At 44.2% G+C, this 23,534-nt stretch overlaps 1 long non-coding RNA gene across 2 annotated transcripts; it reads left to right on the top strand.

The window, feature by feature from the left end:
• The first annotated feature begins 195 nt into the window (after positions 1-195).
• On the top strand, positions 196-23,457 carry LOC114807673. Of its 2 annotated transcripts, XR_005659624.1 has the most exons (5): positions 196-264; positions 614-727; positions 22,306-22,349; positions 22,495-22,557; positions 23,280-23,457. It is a non-coding gene; the product is annotated as an uncharacterized LOC114807673 (long non-coding RNA). The 2 variants fall into 2 exon arrangements; XR_003755744.2 differs by lacking the exon at positions 22,495-22,557.
• Positions 23,458-23,534: the final 77 nt, after the last annotated feature.

Below are 23,534 nucleotides of genomic sequence, written 5' to 3'. Positions count from 1 at the left end.
CAGACTGTAAGTGACTGCTGTCAGAGAAGGTGTCTACCAAGTCGGTTGTATTGCACTCTCCCGAGCACTAACTACAGTACTCTGCACACAATAGATACCATTGATGATGATGATGATGATGATGATGATGATGATGATGATGATGGAGCAACCATGGCCATAAAGACAGAGTCAAGGGGTATGGTTGTCACAAGGCTCCACCTAGCTCCTTCAGGCCACGGCAGAGACAGGACAGTAGAGCGGGTAGCCCGGTGGTCTGTACAAGTACGGACGTTGCTCAGGTTTTTATTTATGACCATTTACACTTTTTTGAAATTTTAAACGGTATGAGATTACAAAAGCCAGCACCGCCGAGAGCATTTTCAAAGCATTTAAAATTGAGCTTTGCTAAATTCCTTTGAGCTATTCAGATCTAAAAATACCCTAAATTATTCAGATCTTTAATAATGTGCAAATACCATTCCATCTTCTCCGAGCTCAGCGTATGTGATAATTCTGACCAATTTTTCATTAAGAGCTGTTGGATCGTGAACATTTAGAGTTTCATTCTCCTTTTCGGGAAGAGATGGAATGGCATTAGAGTGCTGATCTCTGAGGGGATCTGGCATTTCAGCCTTCTAGGGAAGAAGAAGAGACACAGTAGCCTTTCCTGGGTGGAAGAGACAAGCGAGAAATACCACATCATTTTGGAACGAGGAACAGAATGAGCACAGATAGCTGGAAACTGGTAAGTGCTACAAGACGATGACTACCGATCCTCAAACACATAAAGGATAAACCTGGGAAACTAAGAAATTGTGGCACTGAAAATGGTACTTCTCAAAAGTGTCACTGATTCTTAGAGATAGTTTTACTCAAGCTTTGAAAGGACATCCTTCAATGAACCAAATGCACTGGACATTCTGTGCTATCGACACCTGCCCACTATAGATAAATGTCAGTTCACTATGGTAGTGCTCACTTTGTGCCAGGCACTGTGCTCGCTCCTGTGCCACGCTGGGCTCACCGATGAAGAAACTGCAGCCCGAAGCGGTTGGTCACTTGTCCAAGGTCACACAGTTGGTCAGTGTTAGAGACGGGATCAGAAACCTGGTTTCTTGGGTCCGAGTCACACGCGCTTTTCATTATGCCACACGGCCTCCTTAATCAAGATGCATATTGTGCTCCGTTGAAATAGGAAGGCTCGTAAGCTTCTAATCTAGACGCCAAGCTCCTTGTGGGCAGGGAATACGTCTACCAACTCTGTACCAGCTCCCAAGTGCTTAGTATGGTGCTCTGCACAGAGTAAGAGCTCAATAAATACTAATGTTGACTGACCACTGAATGAGAGGGAACATGAGATTGTGGGTGTGGCTGAGGGAAATCGCATAAGCTCCTTAAGGGCAGGAATCCTAATTGCACTGTCCTCTCCCAAGTGCTTAATACGGTGCTCTGCACAAAGTGCTCTGCTCAATAAATATCATTGATTGATTGACTGAGTGAATTTCAAGCAGGCCCAGTCAGTTTTGTAGACCATCTTCTTAGAATGGAGTGACTGAATTTTATCTAAGCCAAAGAACAATCAATGGTAGACACGTTCGCTGCCTTCAATGAGATTACAGTCGAGAGGGGGAGACGGACATTAATATAAATTATGTATAATGGATAATTTGTAGATATGCACACAGGTTCTGTGGGGTTCGGGGCGGGGGGAATATCAAATACCTAAAGGTGACAGATCCAAGTACGGAGGTAATGCAGAACGAGTTGGGAGAAGAGGGCTTAATCAGGTAAGGCTTAATCAGGAGGAGATGAGGCTTTACTGAAGACTTTGGAAGGTGGGGAGAGTGGTGGTCTGGTGTATATGAACAGGGAGGGGATTTCAGGCTAGAGGGAGGATGTGGGAAAAGGGTCAGCAGCGAGATAGATGTGATTGGGCCACGGTGAAAAAACCAGAGCTAAAGGAGTAAAGTGTGTGGGCTGGATCGGCGAGGGGAACCGGTGAGGTAAGGGAGGAGGGTGTGAGCTGAATGAGTGCTTTAACGAAGCATGTGGTGTCAACTTGCAGAACAGAGGGGCGAGATGGTAGCTGTGGTACCAAGCGACTTGGTGGCTGAGAAATAATAAGAAGAATGTTGGTATTTAAGTGCTTACTATGTGCTGAGCACTGCTCTAAGCACTGGAGCAGATACAGGGTAATCAGGTGAGGCTCACAGTCTAAATCCCCATTTTACAGATGAGGTAACTGAGGCACAGAGAGGTGAAGTGACTTGCCCAAAATCACACCGCTGACAGGTGGCAGAGCCGGGATTAGAACCCATGACCTCTGACTCCTAAGCCCGTGCTCCTTCCACTGAGCCACGCTGCTCCTCTAAACCAAGAAAGCAGGACCTACTCAGAAGCCAGCTCCACCTTCTATTGCAGGTCCATCAACAGATGCCATTGACACATGATCTTAACACCACGTTTTAAAGAGACAGCTTAATCTTAATCTAGTTTAGCCAATGGTCTCCAAGGTGACCTTGATTTCAGTCGTGGCTCCACCGGTAGCCTGCACTGTGACCTTGGGCAAGTCTCAGCCTCGGTTTTCTCAATAGTAAAGTGGGGCAGAAGAGCGCCATACCTCCACACTTCACAAAGATGTAGTATGAATAAAGCGAGATGTGAGATCATTTGGGAAAAAAATGAAGGATCTTGAAAATTCCAAGCAACTACGGCAGTTAGTTTACAGATACTGAGGGAATAGTCATCTCATCATACCTTTTCTTGTGGACACATGGGGAGGATGGACTAGAGAGGGGTCGAAGGAGCTGCTTTATGGTGAGTTGAAATTAGATAACCTTAGTTGGGGGAACAGAGTAAATTCGATTAAGAATCACCGAAGCCAAACTCGAACGGTACGGCACAGGAGAAGGGCAGGAGATGCGGCTGAGTACCACCATCCTGGAGCAAAGTTTTAGCATGTCATTGTCACACACCCAAAAAACAGCTGCACATGGAGATACAGTTCTCCTATGAAGTGCGCTAAGGAAAATTCACGCCCTGATCAGCACCGCTCTCAAGTGCGCTGTGGTTTCTTCTGACACTGCGTCCAATTGCTTCTAAGAAGACACGCAGCATCACCGTGGGTGGAATTTTCCCTAATTCTGGCTCCACATCCTACCCAAGAATGCCCAGTGCTCTAATGGAATGGAGTACATGTCCACATCCAGCTATGTAAAGTATCCGTCCAGTGCTTTGACACAGTCACTCTACGGTATTTATTGAGTGCTTACTGTGTACAGAGCACTCATTATGCACTTGGGAGAATACAGTATAATAATATCACAGACACATTCCCTGCCGACAACAAGTCTACAGCCCGGTAACTGCAGCCGGAAAGACGACGAGCCACATCGTATCACCCATTTTCTCCTTGTTTACCCAGTTCCTACTACTACTCCTACTATCATTATTGTTATTACTGTGATTGTTATTGTTGTGGGTTTTGTTAAGTGCTTACTGTGTGGCAAGCGCTGTTCTGTGCACTGGCATAAGTAAAAAGTAATCAGGCTGAATGCAATCCTTGTCCCACGTAGGGCTCACAATCTTAATCCTCATTTTAAGGATGAGGGAATAGAGGATCAGAGAAGTTAACTGACTTGCTGAAGGTCACCCAGCAGATAAATGCCAAAGCTGGGATGAGAACCAGCGTGGCTCAGCGGAAAGAGCACGGGCTTGGGAGTCAGAGGTCAGGGGTTCGAACTCTGGCTCTGCCACTTGTCAGCCCTGTGACTGTGGGCAAGTCACTTGACTTCTCTGTGCCTCAGTTCCCTCACCTGTAAAATGGGGATTAAGACTATGAGCCTCATGTGGGACAACCCGACTCCCCTGTATCTACCCCAGTGCCTAGAACAGTGCTCTGCACAGAGTAAGCGCTCAACAAATACCAATATTATTGACCCAGGCCCTCTGACTCCTAGGCAGATATTCTTTCCTTTAGGCCATGCTGCTTCTCCTTACCTTTTTGAAGGCAAATAATATGCATTGAAAGAATAAGTGATTAAAAAGCACTGCAGAGGTTATCTATCAACTGGTTCTCCACAAGGATGTGACCTCAACACCGAGATGAGAAGGATGATTATCCCAAAACACAAAACTACTTTTTGAAATGGATTTCTTTAGAGAGACCTGGTGACCTCGAAGCTCGTCCCCTTAAATTTTTTGTTAAACTTTAATTAATAGCTTGCATTATTTGGACTCATAGGCTATTGCATGATAAATTATTCACATTTTAGTGTTACGCTTTACACAGATGTGAAATAAAAGTAGTTAATGATTAATTAGTTTTGATTAATTTGTCCCATCACCCTTTGCAGCAGTAAGCACACTCTTTGTCTCTGGAACTGAGTCAGAATTTTTGGAGGATATTCACTTGGGGGAGGGCTATGTTCTGAACGATTTAGTGGGTAGGCAGTTGCAGGCCAGGGGAACATTGGGAGCTAGGAGGAAAAGGTGGGAGGATTGAGGGCTAGGGATAGTCAGGAAACTAGCAGAGGTGGAGAGAGGTGAGCAAGCTAGTAGGAGTTATGCCACCCAGGCAACTCAGGTTCAGAAGCTCAAAAACTGACTCATTTTTCCTCCCATATCCTCTCCTCCTCCTGACTTTCCCATCACTTATTAACAACACCTCCCTCTCCCCCCTCTCTCAAGGCCACAACCTGGGCACACGGCATACTGGGAATCATATACTAGGATTCTTTGGTCCCTAAAACCCACGGGCTTCATGCTTACAGAATCTCTGAGGGGGCAAGGGGGCTATAAGCATTCCACTGAACCGCATACCTTCCCTTGCAATACAAAATGGGCAGACGGATATTTCTGCCCCAGTCTTCGAAGGCAGGCAAGTGCCAGTTCCCCCGAGGTGGGAGCCAGTCTCCCATTTGCTAAATCACTGGGGGCCACGGGTACAACCTTTCTCGTACATGGGAGCTTGTGTAAGAAACAGTTCACTCCTTGCAAATTTATGGAGAATTCTGGCTGATGGGGGAGGGAGCAAGTCAAGATGGACTCAGGCCTGGGGCCTAGTCCCTCCAGCATGGTGAATCCTTGGTGCCCAAATGCTCTGTCTACCAAACCCTCCACTGTTGACAAGCTTTCTTTCCTTCCACATTCCATTAGCTCAGCCCAGCCTGGTTTAGAGGACAGGACTGACGAGCACACATCTGACGTATTCTCCGACGGCTCTTCCCTCCCCTGGCGAATTTGACGTCCCTACCCTTTCCGCACCGATCGAAAACAAAACATCTACAGCCAGAATGTCATTTGCTACCCATACAACACCTGCCAGTAGCCAACTGCCGACGCATTTTAATGCCGTGAGCACGAGCGGCTTCAAAGATTAGTGACCCGATCCGAGGATGAAAGCAGAGGCAGTATTTTCCATTGGGCTCCTTATTTTAGCTTGCCGATAGTCTGATTTATAGGTTTCCTAGCCTAATTTATTTCAGGGCTTGGGTCCGTGGGCCGGTACTAATTTGTATCGCTGGTATTTTTCTCTCAGCAATTAACGACAGGTACCGTAAATAATAATGAAGAAATATTTCCCTGACAGAGAGGAATTATGCTGTCAGAACCAAACATAGATCAGGGGCCTAATTCTAACTTTACCTCCATGATCTCAAGCAAATGACTCAATCTTCTCGTCCTCTCGTCCTCCACTGATGAAAGGGAGAAGAAAAGCTTTTCTTTCTGAAGTAAATTTATAGGTTCATTAGATAAATTGCAATTAATTGCATGGTGTTTCAAATGGAAAATGTGCTATTTAAATGCACAAAATTCTCCCGGGGTGTATTAAGTTCATAATTTAATTGACCCTCCCAAGGCTTTCTGTGTAAGCTCTCTCGAAAGTAAGTGAGCACTCTGGCCCCCAACGCAGCATAGGCTAGTAATAGGAGCACAGGCTTGGGAGTCAGAGGATGTGAATTCTAATCCCGTCTCGGCCACCTGTCTGCTGGTGACCTTGGGCAAGTCCCGTCACTTATCTCTGCATCAATTTTTCCATCTGTAAAATGGGGATTAAGACTGTGAGTCTCGTGTGGGACAGGGACTGTGTCCAACCTGACTACCCTGTATCTATCCCAGAGCTTAGAACAGGGCTTGGCACATAGTAAGCACTTACTAAACACCTCAATCATTATTATTATTATCCCTAGGGCTTGAAGAGAGAAGAGGAGCATTACTGATAAACATGATTATGTACGCTTGTAATGATAATGACGATTGTGGTATTTAAGTGCTTACTATGTGCCAAGCACTTAGCTTTCCTGGCACGGCCAACATCACCACACTGCCCCTGCCCCAGAAAACCGGGGTCTTGGTGTCACTTTCGACTCCTCCGGTCACTTTCTTCTGGGTGGCAATTCCCAAAGGTAACCCTTACCTTCCACTCTGGCTCCCTTCTCATTCCACTGGACTGGAAGTTCCTCGTGCCGGCCTACTTCATTAAATTCTCCCAAGTGCTCAGTGCAGTGTTCCATACATAGCAAGTGCAAGTGATCGGTGGATTGACTGTACTAAGCACGGGGGTGAATACAAAATCATCAGGTCAGACACAGTCACTGGCCCACATGGGGCTGACAGTCTCAGAGGGTGGAAGGCCAGGTATTGAGGAAACTGAGTCAAAGGGAAGTTAAGTGACTTGCCCAAGATCACAGACTGGGCAAGCGACAGAGCCAAGATTAGAACCCAAGTCCGCCAATTCCTAGTCTTGTGCTCTTTCTACTAGACTACATTGCTTCTCCCTTCCCTTTTTCTCTCCACAAATTCTCTTAGCAGAGACCATATGCTTCAGGCTCTCACTCTTTACTCATCCCTGTTTTGTTAAAGCACTCCTACTTATCCACTCCTCTCCCATTCTCAGTCCCGCTCAACCTACTTACTGCATTTTGTTCTATTTTCATCATCAGCCCACCTTTTGCACAACTCCTTCCCACTGCTTTGAGCTTCTTGCCATTTCCCATCCAACAGACCGCACCTTCAAAATCCTTCTGGAGTTACATCTCCTCTGGGAGGCCTTTCCTGAATGACTTCTAATCTCCTCACCACTTTCTTTTTCCCTTGCCACCAAGGGAAAGATATTCAATATTCACAGGTGCTTTTATGCATTTCCTTATAGTCTGTATTCAATTATCTTTACTGTATTTCAGTGCCCCTCTCCCCCTTAGATCGCAAATTCCTTAAAGGCAGGGATCTTGTATACTAATTCCACGGTATTCTCCCAAGCACCTAGTACAGTGCAACTGCTCACAGAAGGAGCTCAAACATTATTGATCGATCGATTAATTCACATTCCTTCTTCCCCTACGACATCAGAGGGATTTTTGAAAAACCTTCTCTAAATGCCATCAATCACATTGTCTATTGATGTCTCTGCCTTTCAGATAGACTTCATTTTTCAGGTTGCATTTGAAAGCCTTTGAACTTTCATGCAGGAATTGCTGAATAACCCGGGGACACCATCTGCAGACGGATACTCTGCCTCTGCAAAAGAGAGTTGCTGACATGCTGCTAGCTGTTTGGTGGACTTTGCAGGCTTTGGGGGTCTCTGTTTCTTCACTTGGCTGTATTCTGATCTAATATTTTTGGCTAACTCAAAGCAGGAAGAAGAGGGCGGAAGGGAGGAGGGGAGTTTTGAGGGGTGGGGAGAAGGGGAACATTTCATTTCCAAGTGGGATTTATTTAATTATCCTCTGAATTCCACATCTCTTCCTGGGGGCTCCCGAGTAATGGGAAGACTTCTTTTAATTGAAAATCTTAATGAAACCCTGAAAGAAATAACTTTCTTTCCAGGAACAGAGACCAACAGGCATAGAAACTAGTCGACACGATTGATTTCAGTCTGTAGCTCCAGCCAAAACCTGCCATGAGAGGTTTTTTTTGGAATACCACTATGCTCTGGGCATTCTCCTCACTCATTTTGGTGATAATTGTGGGGTGTGAAGAGAGATTAGAGATTCTACTGTTTCGATATTCACCGGAGGCTGGTGGGGATTCGCCAGCGAAAGCTGATGCAGAAATAACTGTAAAAAAGTGTTAGGGCTAGCCAGCATTTACGCAGGGCCAGAAGACCAGAGAGACAGCACGGTAGGAGAGACGCTCGAGAAGGATCTAGACAAGAACCAAAACGCGTACCCTGCTGAAGCCCGGGAGGGATAATCGGAAGGTGCACAAGATGGCTGTGTAAAACTGATTGCTTCAGACTGGGAATCCAGTGTAGTCTTGTTCATTTTGGTGAGGAATAACTGCTTCTGCATTATGCTAGCCACACTATGCTACATCAACAAGAAGTAGTCTAAGGTGTGCGATGGAGATCTCTGGAGTTACAGATTCATTCCTCTAATACCAACCTATTCAGTGTGCCTCACTATCATCTCTCTCACTGCTGACCTCTTGCTCACACCCTCCTTCTTGCCTAGAACTCCTTCTCCCTTCACAACCAGCAGACAACAGCTCCCCCCACATTCAAAGCCCTACTAAAATCACTTCTCTTCCGGGCATCAATCCCGGATTAATCTCTCCTGGATGAATCTCTCATTTCTGTCCCCTCCCTCCCTTCTGCATCACCTATGCATCTGAGGTCGGGACACAGGTGTGCTTACTTACTCACCCCCGCCCCAACAGCACTAATGTATATATCTTCATACTCTGTTGCTTCCTGATATTTGTTTTGTCAGTCTCCTTCACTAGATTGAAAACATCCTATCTACTTAATCTATTGGATTCTCCCAAATGTTTAGTCCAGTGCTCTGCACAGCATTAGTGTTCAAAAAATATCACTGACAAACCGATCTTTTTACAGCTACTAGAAGATGTCAAAGAGTGGAACACCATCCTCCAGGAATCTTTCTTCACTCTTCCAAATCAACCAACGACTTCTGTCTTCCCTAAACACTACCAGTGCTTAAAGATGGTCGCTTCCCTCTAAGTAAACATTTGGTATTTTCAAAATAGTTTGAAGAATAGGAGAAGTGTCACCTTCACAGGGTTCTGAATTGACTGGGGATGGGATTTTTTCCAGCAACGCCTTTGCAGGCACAGAATTATATGGAAACCCAGGCATCAGTCCTCTGTTAGCACTACAAGGGAAACCAGCCACAAGTATTTTTAAACTTCCCTGTTTTTTAGGACAATGAAAATGGATTCCCTGTGAGATGCTAATGATAACTGATAGGAGTCACTACACTGTCTGTCCAAGAAACATCATCAGCACAATAGTTCACTTCATGTTTTAGCCTCTGCAAACTGGAGATTAGCTCTGAAAGCTTTTTCACTTTCCACCATCTCCTTGAATTTCAGTTGGTGTGATAGAAATCATTTCCCATGCCAATTATTTCCGCCAAGCCAGTATAACCTGTTGGTACCACCCGTGGTTAGAAAACTCCTGCTCTTCCGTGATTTAGCTTTATACCAACGTGTGTCTAATTTTCTGTTCTCTGTGCATATCGTAGGGAGATTCTGTGTAACCAAGGGCACGCTGATGGATAACCCTCGACGTGATAGAGAATTAAATATGTCTTAATGGCAACATTAAGGGAAACCATTACTGATCAAATGATGTGCAAGTGATTGAAATCATCTACTTTTCATTTCTAGGATGTCATTTGGTCAGTTCATTCCCTTCATAAGACAAAAAAAAAAAAAAAAAAAACGCAACCCATCTGCTCTGGCACATCCCACCCTTCTAGCCCCAAGACAAGATCTCGGGTCACATTTGTCCAAAGCTAAGAGAACAAAGTCAAAGCATATTTAAAATTCCACTGAAAAACTTGGTGACAATTTTTCCCTCAAATTTTAAGTACGTGGTCTATTTAAGAAGGTACCCCTGTGAAGGAAATGGAAAACCAATTAATCTTGAAGGCAAGAGGCGGTACTTTCACCATATTTGGCCTGAAATGCTTCCTTCCACAATTCATCCTGGGGATAACACTGGGGATAAAGAATCAGGATTTTCATCAGAATGTGAAAACACTCTCTATTATGGACAGCGATGGCTCTGCCCAAACTAGGCAGCCAATTAACACCTTCAAAGGGTTGAAGGGCAGAACAGAGATCCAGCCAACCTGGTTCTCTGAGCCTGACCAGGTTTAAAGATACTTGCTAGAACCCTTTCTTCTCATCCTATGGGCAGAGCGCCGTCCTGAGCACTTGGGTCAGTTAGTAGACATGTTCCCTGCCCACAAGGAGCTTACAGTCTAGAGGGGGAGAGAAAACGTCCAACAACACCCTTTGTGTCAAGTACTGTTCTAAACACTGAGGACTGTGGGTCAATCTACAGTGGCACGGGAGAGAGACGAGGGTAGAGCCCCAAGTTTACCGTGTGGAAGGAGGCAATGGTAAACACTTCCATTTTTTTTTACCAAGAAAACTCTATGGATCCACTACTAGAGCGACTGCAGACGGACAGCGGGGCGTTCTGGGAGAGATGTGTCTGTGGTGCCACTACGGGCCGGAAATGACTCGATGGCATAAGACAAGACTCTATCTTAGTTCTTCCTCCTGCTCCCACAGCTTGTATGTAATTTACGCCTGACTGATTTCCCTGTTCGATTGTAATGCCCTTCTCCTCCTGGAGTGCAGGGCATTTTGCCCAAGATTTTGCACATAGCAGGGCTCAAGATAGACCATGGGACTTCTGAGTGAGGTTCTGCACTATTCTAGGATGGCTTTTAAAAGACAGATGTTCCCTCTTTTCTGTGGCAAAGTAGCCGTTGATTTGGGATTTGATTGTTGCTTCCTGTTTTTATTAAAATAATTAAATCCTTTTCAGCATCCACCTGATGTCAACGCAGAGCTGAACTCCAAGGTGGCACCATCAGATATGTGGTGGTGCCCGGAACTGCATTTTGCAGTTTTCGCACTGCTCCTTCTATTTTCAAGATCATTTATATTGGGTTTGATTTCTTTGGATGATGTTGGGCTCCTAGAATCCCTCCTGATCTCTTAGGGGCCAAAAGCTTGGTGGTTAAATCTGGAGACTGACAGAGTCCTTCAGTCTGGAATCAATCTACCTTTTCCTGTTTTCCCAATCAATCACATCAACTGAACACCTTCTGTGTACACATCTCTGTACTCAACGCTTGGATGAATATGAGTTAGAGGGCATAATCCCCACGCTTTAGGATCTTAGAGCCCACCATGAGAGACAGATGCGACTTACTGTACAGACAAGAGGAACAAAAGACTGGACAACTAGAAATGTGGATGGATAAAAGCTTAAATAAGACCAGAAGCAATCCAGTGTGCTTACATACTTTCTTTTCAAATGTTACGTCTCACTTGCAGGTGATACGGAAAGTGGAGAGATGAAGTCATGTTATTAAAAATAGCTTCTATGGATTTCATGAAATAGATAAATGCCATTCATTTCTCATTTTGGTTTTTTATCAGACCATAAGATGTCCTTTCAAAATTAAATAATGAGCGGAACAAGGCTGGCTGCTTGTAGATTGGCAGATAAAAACGGTGGCAAGGTCCTACCGATTCTCATTCGTATTTGAGTTTCCCTTTGTTGTTGTTCTACGCTTGGGGATTTTAAATTGGTTTTAAGCAAAATCTGGAAGGATTAATGGGAAAGAAGTGCCATAACCTGTAGAAAACAGGAATTACAATTTTCCTGTATTACCCTTAAACTACAATGGGAGAGAACCCGCTAGAAAACCCACAAAGCATATTAAAGTGGAATCATTTAATGAAGGTAAAAAGAAGAAGAGAAGACAAAATAAAACTGAATACACTGCAGGGACCCCAGTTTTTTCTTGCCCGATTTCTGTGCTAAAAAACAAGATGTCTTTTTTATTTTCTGCAAACCCCGCTTTGAATTAAATACAGACACTGCAACTGCTTAATATAATTCCTTCCACAGGTGCTCTGGGAGTCATTTTGTTTGAACACCAACTTTAAATACAGTTACTACAATTTGCTTCCCAGATGTTTCACAGACAAATTTTAAGATATTACAGAGTCAGCTTGCCACACTTCAAAGCCAGGTTTTCCACTTTGAGAATAACCTGGATGAAACCTCAACCTTTCGCTAACTTTGGAGCGGTGGATGCTCTGATCTTATTCTGCTACATCTCTAATACACTACTGCATCTCATCCTAGGGGTCCCTTTATCCATTACCTAATTATTCTGGGAGCTGTGACTTTCATTTCCACCATTTCCCATTTGGTCTTCTCCATAGAGTCTCTGCTTTCTACCCATGGTGGAGTTCTTTGGGAATTGATATTTATTAGTTGCTTACTACGCAAACCCTGTACTACTGCTAGGATAGAGAAACGATAATCAGATTGGACAAAGTCTAGCTCACAGTAAAAGAGGGAGAAAGAACAGCTACTCAATCTAATTTGACAGATGAGAAAATGGAGGTGCTAGAAGATGAGTTGCGGAGTCGGGATGAGAACCCATGTCCATCTGACTCCCAGGCCCGTGCTCTATCCACCAAACCACGCTAAGTGCTGGGTGAGATACACGTTAATCTGGTTGGACACAGTCCCAGTCCCACAGACTGTAAGCCCGTCAAATGGCAGGGACTGTCTCTATCTGTTGCCGACTGGTTCCTTCCAAGCGCTTAGTACAGTGCTCTGCATGTAGTAAGCGCTCAATAAATACTATTCAATGAATGAACAGTCTTAATCCCCATAGCACAGATGGGAAGGCACAGAAAAGGTCACACAGCAGACAAGTGGCAAAGCCGTGTCTAGTCAATCTCACTGCCAATATCTCGTACAAATCAAACTTCTGGCATGCAACACTCTCCCTCACATCGGACTATTACTCATCCCACCTACAGAGTCTTGTTAAAACCACATCTCCTCCAAGAATCCTTCCCTGAGTAATCCCTTTAATTTCCTCTTCTACACTCCCTCCCGCATCACCCTTTTACTTGGATTTGTACCCTTTATTCACCCCTCTCTCGGCCCCTTACCACTTAAGGTCATCCTCCAGACTGTAAGCTCGTTATGGGCAGGGAATGTGTCTGTGTGTTGTGCTGTACTCTTGCAGGTGCTTAGTACAGTACGCTGCACACAGAAAGTGCTCAATAAATACGACTGAATGAATGTCAACATCCCTAACTGATTTCTTTAATTTAATGTCTGTCTCCCCCTCTAGACTGTGAACTCATTGGGGGCAGAGAAGATACCTATGAACTCTGTTATACTCTACTCTCCCAACTCTTAGTACAGTGCTCTGCGCATAGTAAAGGCTCAGTAATATGATGGATGGATTGTCTTTTCATGCTCTGGCTAATACCAGCTATATTGCTGCTGCTTCTCTCCGATCCCATTATTCAAAAATAATTTCGGATTTGACTTCTTCCCCATTGGATTGTAAGCACCTCAGGGGACATGGGACATGTTTGCTACCCACTCATCATCTCTTAAGACTGTGACTCCTGGGTAAGACAGGGACTGTGTCCAGTCAGATGATCTTGTATTTACCCCAGCACTTTGCCCAGTGCTTAGCACACAGCCGGTGCTTATTAAATATCGTTATCATTCTACCCTCCTATGAATCTATGCCTTAATGTGGCAGGAGAGAGCTTGCGTATGCTGATTAAGCTTAGAGTTATGCCACACCGGAAAGGCTAAGCCTTAGTATCGAAGTCGATTCACCTGTGCCGGACAGCATCAGCACTGGAAAGAGCCAAAGGTGTATGATCAACAAAACGTCGATCAAAGACAATGCCAGAGTCTCAAGTTTTTACTGTGTGGAAGAAGGAAATGGTAAACCACTTCCATGTCGTTACCAAGAAAACCCCGTGGAGGCACATATACCAGAATGTTTATGATAGAAGATGGGACATTCTGAAGAGGGTGTGTCCATGGCGTCTCTGTGGCTCATAAACAACTCGATGGCATTTGAAGATCATTCTACCGCTGTTGTATTCGCCCTCTAGGTTACAGTGTTCTCGGTAGAGCTCGGTAAATACAACTGGTGGTAATGTACATTTCAGTATGGCTGCAGTAAGAAACAACAGCACTAGAAAAATCACATCCTGAGGGCTCATTTCGTCATAATAATAATAATGACGATGATGGCATTAGTTAAGCGCTTTCTACGTGCCAAGAAGTATTCTAAGCGCTGGGGTAACTACAAGGTAATCAGGTTGTCCCAGGTGGGGCTCACAGTCTTAATCCTCATTTTACAGATGAGGTAACTGAGGCACAGAGAAGTTAAATGACTTGCCCAAAGTCACACAGCCGACAGAGGCCAGAGCCGGGATTAGAATCCACAACTTTGGACTCCCAAGCTTGTGCTCTTTCCTCAAGCCACGCTGCTTTACAGGCCATTCTGATGTTTCCAAATTCACCTCATTCATCCAATCGTATTCATTCATTCATTCGATCATATTTAGTGAGCACTTACTATGTGCAGAGCACTGTACTAAGTACTTGAGAGTACAATACAACAGTAAACAGGAACAGTCACTTCTCTGTAATCCCACTTCTCCTCAAAAACCTTGGGTCAACAGGGGGTTTGGAGTAGATTATTCAGAGAGCTGCCTGAAGGCTGAAAAAAGAAGTAGACAGAAATCCAAGAGAGGTGTCCATGTACTTCCCAAAAAAGAAAGAAAACACTGGAAAACATCCTCTGTTACCCCCACGAGTCCGTTTTGCATTGTATTATAACCGCTCCAAAGTGCTTTTGTGCTTAGACTCTGAGGTGGGATCATTTTTCAGTACCGTGATTTGAAAAAGCTGGGAAAATGCACAGATAAACGTACACATATCAAAGCTCGCAACCAGCCGTTCCGATCAGTCAAGCTGACCGATCACTAATTCACGAACTTGTTTCAACAGGTGCCCTAGGTAACAGCTGCGGATTTCTCATTGGGAGCGAAGTAGGGATGGGGAGAGTGACTATGACACCAGTCTGGCAAGGCATGCCAGTGTTACAAGCCCCTTGCAAATTTGCTCACAGCTCGACTGGATAAAAGCTTAGGGGCAGTGTTGAATTTTGGTCCCGTGGACAATTCCTCTGCCGGGTAACACATTGCTAATCCTCCATTTTCTTCCCTCCCTCACTGCCACCACCTTGATGTAAGCTCTCATCGTTTCCGAAGGTGGACCCTCTAGTGGTCTCCTAACTTCTCCTTACTTTCTGATTTTCCTTCCTTTTCTTTTTTCCAGAACATGTTTTCTACCCACTCATCCATCTCAGGTTTTTCTCCCCCATAGCATCTCAGCCCTTTTGCACTTATTATTTCCACTGTACTTCTGAACGTATTATTTTACATTCTATTCTACTTGACCACTTACTTCGTATAAAATAGTTATACTACGCATAAAATAAAAGTTACTGGATTGTCAACTCCTTGAGGGCAGGGATGGTGTCTTCTTCTAGACTACACTCCGAAAGGACTAGTTCAGTTCTCTGAATACTGACAGTGATCAAACATTATTGACTGATTGATAGATCACCTCACCTCACTCCTCACCCATCTTTATGTCTGGCTTATCTACTCATTATTCAAAGCATTCTACCATTCATCCTTCAAATACGATCAGGTCATATTACGCCCCCTTGTCAGATCTTCAGTAAATATACAGTACATCTCAAATAGAGCACATTGGCTAAAACCATTGGCTTCAAGGCTCTCCACTAGCTGTCTTCATTTTTCCCTTCTTCTCTTTCCCCCACTAACCCGCCTTGCTCATCTTCTTCGCTCTTTCCGAGCCCACCTTTTCATGGTGCCTCCTTCTCTACTCTCTCAACTCTAAACTCTTGCCCATCCGCCACACTGTGCCTCACCATTGACTCTCCCTTCTCTGATCAACTGTTATGGATTCACCTCAGGATAAATGAGCTAAAGTAAAAAAAGTATAAAGTGAATGATTATTTCATTACAGCTTCTACAGCGGCATCAATTTTTTTTTTTTTTCTGGCACGAAAGAGAGGATTGCAGTATCTAGATGTGTGAAGTTTAAGTATCAGTAACAACCTAACATATAGCAAGAAACCTAATGCAAAATAAGTAAGGGGAAACTGCTACTGTGTGTAGAATGCTCTACTAAGCACTTGGGAGAGTACATTTAAAGTAAAGACATGATCTCTGCTTTTACACAATTTAAATCTAGCAGGGTAGATGAAAAAAATGATTTATAGTCAGGAGGAATAACAGATCTAGAGTGGGAAGGGAGAGAGGTGAATGAAGAAGAGCTTATAGAGCAGACAAGGTGAGCCTAGGTGTACGTCGGTGCAGCGGATGGCTGGGAGGACACTCCTGCAAGAGGGTATTTGGGAGGACAGGACTTGGGGAGAAGACTCATTATTCAGGGAAAGCTGGCCACTGGAGGTGGGATTTTAGGATGGATTTAAGCTGGGGAGAGTTGTGAATAGGTAGGTTTAAATGGGGAAGGACTAAATGCAGTCAGGAGGCCACGGACGATAGATCGGAAGTGGGAGAGGTGAGAGGTGAAAGGTCCTACGCTAAAGGTGTAATAATAACAAAAATAATGATATCTGTGATATTTGTTGAGCACTTCCTATGTGCCAAGCACTCTACTAAGCGCCGGGGTAGATACAAGGTAATCAGTTTGGACTCAGTCCCTGTCCCACATAATTATGGTATTTGTTAGGTGCTTACTATGTGCCAGACACTGTACTAAGCACTGGGGTGGATACAAGCAGATTGGGAAGGACCCAGTCCCTGTCCCACACGGGAATCTCAGTCTTAATCCCCATTTACAGATGAGGTCACCGAGGCACAGAGAAGTGAAGTGACCTGTTCAAGGTCACACAGAACACAAGTGGCAGAGCCAGGATTATCACCCAGGTCCTTCTGACTCCCAGGCCCATGCTCTATTCACTAGACCACGCTGCTTCTCTTTCTAAAAGTTCTGGAAGATTCCATATTTAGACCCACACACGTCCTTGTGGAGTAAAGCGACTCCCCCTTTAAAAAAAAAAAGGATTTGTTAAGCATTCACTATAGGCCAAGCACTGTACTCTGTGCCCCTTGTGATGGTGGGAGAGAAACACCAGGGAGAGTGTAGCTGGGCAATTTTTTAATAGTATTTGTTAAGCACTTACTTCGTGCTAGGCACTGTATTACACACTGAGGTAGAAACAGCAGGCTAATATGGTTGGACACGGTCCCTGTACCAAGTGAGGCTTAATTCCCAATTGAGGGAACTGAAGCCCAGAGAAGTTAAGTGATTTGCTCAAGGTCACACAGCAGAGAAGTGGTGAAGCTGGGATTAAGAATCAGGTCCCTATGACTCTCAGGCCTGTGCTCCATCCACTAAGCCACGTTGCTTCTCACTTCCGATTCCCTCAAGACACCCTCCACTATCACTGAAGAAGTTCTTCAAAACCTATACAGGTTTGCTAGACAGCAAACTCCCTGAGTAGAGAGGCAACAAGGTCTTGTGGGAAGAACAAGAGAACGGGAATCTGAAGACGTGGATTCTAATCCCAGTTCTTGCTCCGGCCTGCTGTGTGACCTTGGGCAAGTCACAATATCTTTGGGCCTCGGTTTCCTCATCTGTTGAATGGGGATAAGGTATCTATTCTCCTCACCTCTTAGACAGCGAGCCCAGTGTGTGACAGGTCCCTTTGTCTGATGCACTTTTCTTTTAGGACTTAGGACACAGGGCTTCCCACCCATTAAGCGTGTAACAATAAGCGTAACTGATTTATAGGGAGAAAGTCTTCCACTTCTATTTCCCCACAATGCAAACTATGTTGCCATGCTTGTAGAGTTGGATTACACAAGATCAAAGATTGTGAGTGAAATACATTTTCAATTTACTTTTTGTTTGATGAAATAAAGCATATTTCCTTATCTGTCATATTGCAACTCCCTCCGGTTGCCATGGAATTCCGTGGGGGCCTAGGCTTATCTTGATGTCCGGATGACTTCTGTTCCACAAAATACGATAACCGATTAAGGTTTCTTTATCGTGGAAACTTTTCTTCTTCCTGGAAAGCAGTTCTGTGTTCTCGGCATACGCCTCTGAGACTGCAGGTGTTCCCAAAACGCAGCTTAGTCTTTAAAGTTCTGCTGCACCCCTCTCATTTTCTTGATTATTTCATTCTGATGTTTGATTTTCTTGCAAAAAACATTTTCTTTGTTTTGATTAAGGGCAGAGAAAGAGCAGATGAACTCGAATTATTCCCTTCTGCTGTAGGGTTACAATCAAAATGCATGCGTTCCAAAATGATGAAATGATGCATGAGGGGTTTCTTCCTTGAATGTTCAACTCACTTTTGCCATTGTTTCCTTGACTTCAAGTTATATATCGAACTTATTTTTATCTGACAGTCTGCCCTGTGGTGAATCCCATCACACTTTATCGCAGCTATTTGCAAACTATTGGTGTGAACGGCTTATTATGCAGGTTTCTTCCGATAGTTGGTATTTTTAAGTTTCTATCATTTTCTTCTGTTGTGGTTCTGGGCAATAGGTTTCAAATTTCCTGCTCATCTGTTCAAGTCATAAAACTTCTTTGTTCACTTTGGCTCTTTTTTTTTCCCTTGAGAACATACTTCACAGACAAATGATTAAAATCTGAAAGCAAACATGCCGTAATATGCTTAAAGGATCAATAATAAGGAGGATGCCTGAATGAAACTACCGGCTCTAGCTCTCAGTCAACTCTTTCAAGAGGGATTCCATTTCAGCTGAATGCTCTCAATTGGCAGTACAAACTTCTCGGGTCAACTGCAAACTTGTTGAAAAATTCATTTTCCACTAAGAACAAGTCTTCTTTGTTGTGTAATTATTCAAAAGAGCTTTCTGGGTGAGTAATGTATCACCTTGGAGAGCTGGTTTCTAACTGATGACTACAGTCTTTCCAAGGTGACTGTGACTTTTTTAATGGCGTTTGCTAAGTTACGTACCAGACCCTAATAATCACAATAATAATGAAAGCATTTGTTAAGCACTTTCTTTGTTGCAAGCACTGTTCTAAGTCCTGGGGTAGATACTAGATAATCAGGTAGGGACACACGTAGGACTCGCAGTCTTAATCCCCATTTTACAGCTGAGGTAATTGAGGCACAGAGAATTTAAGTGATTTGCCCCAGGTCACACAGTAGACAAGTGGCGGAGCTGGGATTAGAACCCAAATCCTTCGGACTCCTAGGCCCATGCTCTAACCACTAGGACACGCACTGGGATAGATACAAATCAATCAGGTTGGACACAGTCTCAATCAGGTTGGACACAGTCCCAGTCCCACACAGGGCTCACAGTCTTAATCCCCATATCGCAGATGAGACAACTGAGTCACAGACCAGTGAAACGACTTGCCCAAGATCATAAAGTAGACAAGTGGCTGATCTGGGATTAGAACCCAGATCCTCTGACTGCCAGGCCCCGTGCTCTAACTACTAAACCACGCTGCTTCTCCTTGGCACATCGTAAGTATCTAACAAATATGGAAATTATTAAGCGAGATGGTAATGTCTGTTTGCTTTTGAAGATGAGTTGAAAGGTCAAACTCTAATCCTGATTTCATAAGTAGCATAAAGCAATCTCTTGTTTTGTGCCTGAATTATAATGCTAATAATTAGATGCTAAAGAAGAGTGAGGTAAACTGCTTCTCTTTCCAAATAAATGTATAATGAAAAGTCATGCATGATTGTACTGACACGAAAAAAGAGAAACTAACTGTGCTTGTTCTCTATATATTAAATCATGGCAGATATGAAAATTTCTATATTGTAGAATTTCTCGGGGAAGTGGTAAGTGTTTTAAAATTTCCTTATTCCTAGTGTGTCCTTAAAATGAAGCCAAAAGAGTTACAGCTAGGGGATGGGGGTGAAGCAAGACTTAGTCTCCACGGTGTCCAGCCAGATTGCGGAAGAAGTGGTAACCAAGGCAACAGAGCCAAGGGATTTGGCCATGCAGAAGAGGTGACCAGATAACACGGAGTGGGCTCGGAAAGTATCTCCAGCAAAGCAGCGGCAGCATGGCCTAGTGGATAGAGCAAGAGCCTGGGAGTCAGAAGGACCTGGGTTCTCAAACGGCAGGAGGCTGATACAGTAATCAAGGAGGGATAGGATGAGTGCTTGGATTAATGTGGTAGCCCTCTGGGTGGAGAGGAATGGGTGAATTTTAGCGATGTTGTGAAAGTTGAACCAACGGGATTTAGTGACAGATTGAATACGTGGGCTGAATGAGAGAGATGAGTTGTTCTCTTCTTTCGTCTTTTATGGCATTTGTTAAGAACTTATAATGTAACTGGCACTGTACTAAGTGCTGCCATAGTTACAAGCTAATAAGGTTGGACACAGTCCATATCCCACATGGGGCTCACAGTCCTAATCCCCATTTTACAGATGAGATAACTTAGGCACCGAGAAGTTAAGTCACCTACCCAAGGTCACACAGCAGACAAGTGGTGGAGCCGACTCTTCCTGCCTGTTCCCCATCCATCACTTGGAGAATCCCGGGTGGGTCGGGTCAGGGATTACGTCCGATCCGCTTACAGTGTACCTACCTCAGTGATTAGTACTTTTCTTGGTTCGTGGAAAGTGCTTAACAAATGTTGCAATCACCATTAATGACGCCTGTTTTGTTGTACTCTACCTGCTCGGTATAGTTCCCGGGGCAAAATAAATGCTCAATAGATAACAGTGACTGACAGTGTAGAGGAAAGTTAGGATAAGTTCACTTGTATCTTCTCCAGTTTTTACAGTGGTCCATTTGGGCCTTTTTTCAAAGCACTAAATATGCACCTGAGTTTTTAAGTTATTTTTAAGTTACTCTATGTGCTACCACACAATTGTGGTAAGCACAGGGTAGCAAAGTGAAATCACACCATTCCCTTTTACATTACTCTATTTCTTCCACCACAAAGTAGAGAAGGGTCTTGTTGCTGCAAAAGTACGGAATAATTTTTCAATGCTTCCTGCCCACCCACCATGCAGCCTTTCCTAGCAAGTGGCCTTTTTCTTCCTGATTCTTGTCCTCGGCCCTCATTACCCTCACTCAAGTGGTTAGTAGCAGCAACATCTCTAATGTGTGTTACACAGTGTTGTTCAATAAGTATGCCCTCTAGAAAGAGCGCTTAGCAGGGACACAGTTATCTGAAAGTCAACACTGATTAATCATCCGGAGGGTTAGAATGGTACGGAGAATCTCTATGTGGCTTAGAGTGTCTGCATATCAACTCCAAGTGTAGTGAAAACGTGAATTTCCATCTATAACGAAGTTTTCAACAAGAAGAAGTTTTGGAACTCAACACAGCCAGTCGGTATACATAAAGATCAGTGTAAACTTGTCAGTCAAGTAACCGATTGATAGGTTTTTTTTTTTTTTTTATCGTTGAGCACTTATTGTGTTCAGAGCACTGCACTGAGAAGATACAATCAAAGTAGAAGACATGGGCCTGTCCACAAGCAATTTGGAATCCAATGGACACAGCTGGCAGGCAAGATTACTTCACCAATGCTACGGCAGTTCTGAGCGAAAGCAGAGAGAGGAAGAGTAAAGCCGTGTAAGCCAGTATGGATCCGAAATGCACAGAAGAGCTGAAGAAGGTGGTTGGGTGATCGTAACCTAGGAAGGTGGAGCTTGATGGGAGAAGGAGGTGGAATTTCAGAAAGGCTTGGAAGATGGGAAGGGCTACGGTAAATTGGATTTGAAAAGGGGGGAGAAGCAGCGTGGCTCAGTGGAACGGGCACGGGCTTGGGAGTCAGAGGTCACGGGTTTGAATCCCGGGTCTGCCACCTGGCAGCTGTGTGACTGTGGGCAAGTCACTTAACTTCTCTGGGCCTCAGTTCCCTCATCTGTAAAATGGGGATTCAGACTGTGAGCCCCATGTGGGACAACCTGATTACCCTATATCTACCCCAGCGCTTAGAACAGTGCTCTGCACATATTAAGCACTTAACAAATACCAACATCATCGTTATTATTATTATTAGAGAGGAGGAAGGGGATGAGCCGGCACTTGTGGGTGAGGAAGGTGAGAACGAGGCCTGGTGAGATGGTGAGCTGGGAAGAAACAAAGAGTGCAAGCTGGGGTGCAGTGGGAGAAGAGAGCAGCTGATTGGAAGTTCCTCGTGGGCAGAGAACACATCTACCAACACTGTGGTATTGTACTCTCCCCACTGTTTAATAAAGAGTTCTGCACATAGGAAGCGCTAAGTAAATACGATTGATTAATTGATTGATTGGGAGAGCTTTCCTGAGATTTGCTGCAACATTTGATGCTAAGAGTACTGCGCTGCTCCAGAGTAAAGAGAAAAGATGAAATATTCATTTGCATCAAAGACATTCTTCAGACGTAACTTTTCATAATTTTTCACTCCTTTGTTCCATCTGTTGTAGGAAACTCTAAAATGGGACCCAGGTAACTGCGGTAGCCTACAAAGGTACATTTTATTGTATACATTTTTTTCTAGTTAATGTTTTCCCACCTTCCAGTTGAGGGTTCGTCTCTCCCTTCAACTGCAGTAAGAATGCAGGACTGTACTCCCTCTGTCCATTTTCCCTTTGGTCTCTCCTCTTTCTCCCTAGGAGCAAGAGCTGTGAACCTAAGTGCTAACGCTTCCTTGGAGTGTGGAGAAAATCTGGGACGGGGTAGGAAATAGAGACTCGGAGTGGCAGGTGGGGTGGGGGTGGGGAGAGATGGAAGGATGCATTCAGGGGGTGACATCGGGTTCCAGACCTCAGTTCGATCCATTGATCCCGTTCTGACACGTGATATTGAGCGTGGCCCTTTGTGAGGCAGTTACACATCTGTTCAAGTGAGATTTTGTTATGGAAAACGCCGGCCTTTCTGAGTGCTAGGAGGATGGGAAATGGAGGTTTCAGCCCATTAATGCCTTGACTAAGCTTTGCTATTCTTCTCTTCCTCCTAACTTTCCTATTGCTGCCTGTTATCTTTTGAACTGGCGTGTAAACACACACATTTTCCCTCCTGCTGGGATCCTGCTGTGTCCTATCTTAATTCACCACCAAATGACCCGCACTCTTAACCTCAGTGGGGTTTCCCTGACCAATTATGTTATTAACGAGGTCTAGACCTTTTGATCGAAATGATATAAGGCTCAGGAACTCCTTGCAGAGCCCCAAAAGAAATTGAATGTGACCCTAAAGACAATATTTTATCAAGGTAATGATTCCTGAGCCAATTTGGAAGGGAAAAAGCTTGAGAAGCTAAAAGCCACAGCCAACTCTGGAGCGTTTAACTCCTTAAGTAACAGCACCGAATCTCTGGTAATAAAGGATAAGCATGTCCTCAAGCCTTCAGGGAAAGGACTGCATCAGAATAATTTTTCCTCCCTGATTACTGCTTTTAGGGATTTAAACGGGTTCCTGATTCAGCCAGATCAGGAAAAAGTTGGAGTAGTTCATCATTAGGAACACAAGAAACTATGACAAATATCAGCCGGAAACAGCTGGGGTTCAAGATTGCACCACCACCGTCTTTGGACGGGTGAATACTTACCTGAAATGAAAGTCCTAACATGAATCCAATATGACTGGACATAATTATTGATTTAAACAAATAAATCCCTATGTTTCTTGGGGCAAGTATCCATTCCTTTTAAGTA

Source organism: Ornithorhynchus anatinus, chromosome X3 (genome assembly GCF_004115215.2).
Source record: "Ornithorhynchus anatinus isolate Pmale09 chromosome X3, mOrnAna1.pri.v4, whole genome shotgun sequence".
Lineage (NCBI taxonomy): Eukaryota > Metazoa > Chordata > Mammalia > Monotremata > Ornithorhynchidae > Ornithorhynchus > Ornithorhynchus anatinus.
Note: the sequence above shows the minus strand (reverse complement) of the source record. Positions and strands in the feature narration are given on the sequence as shown.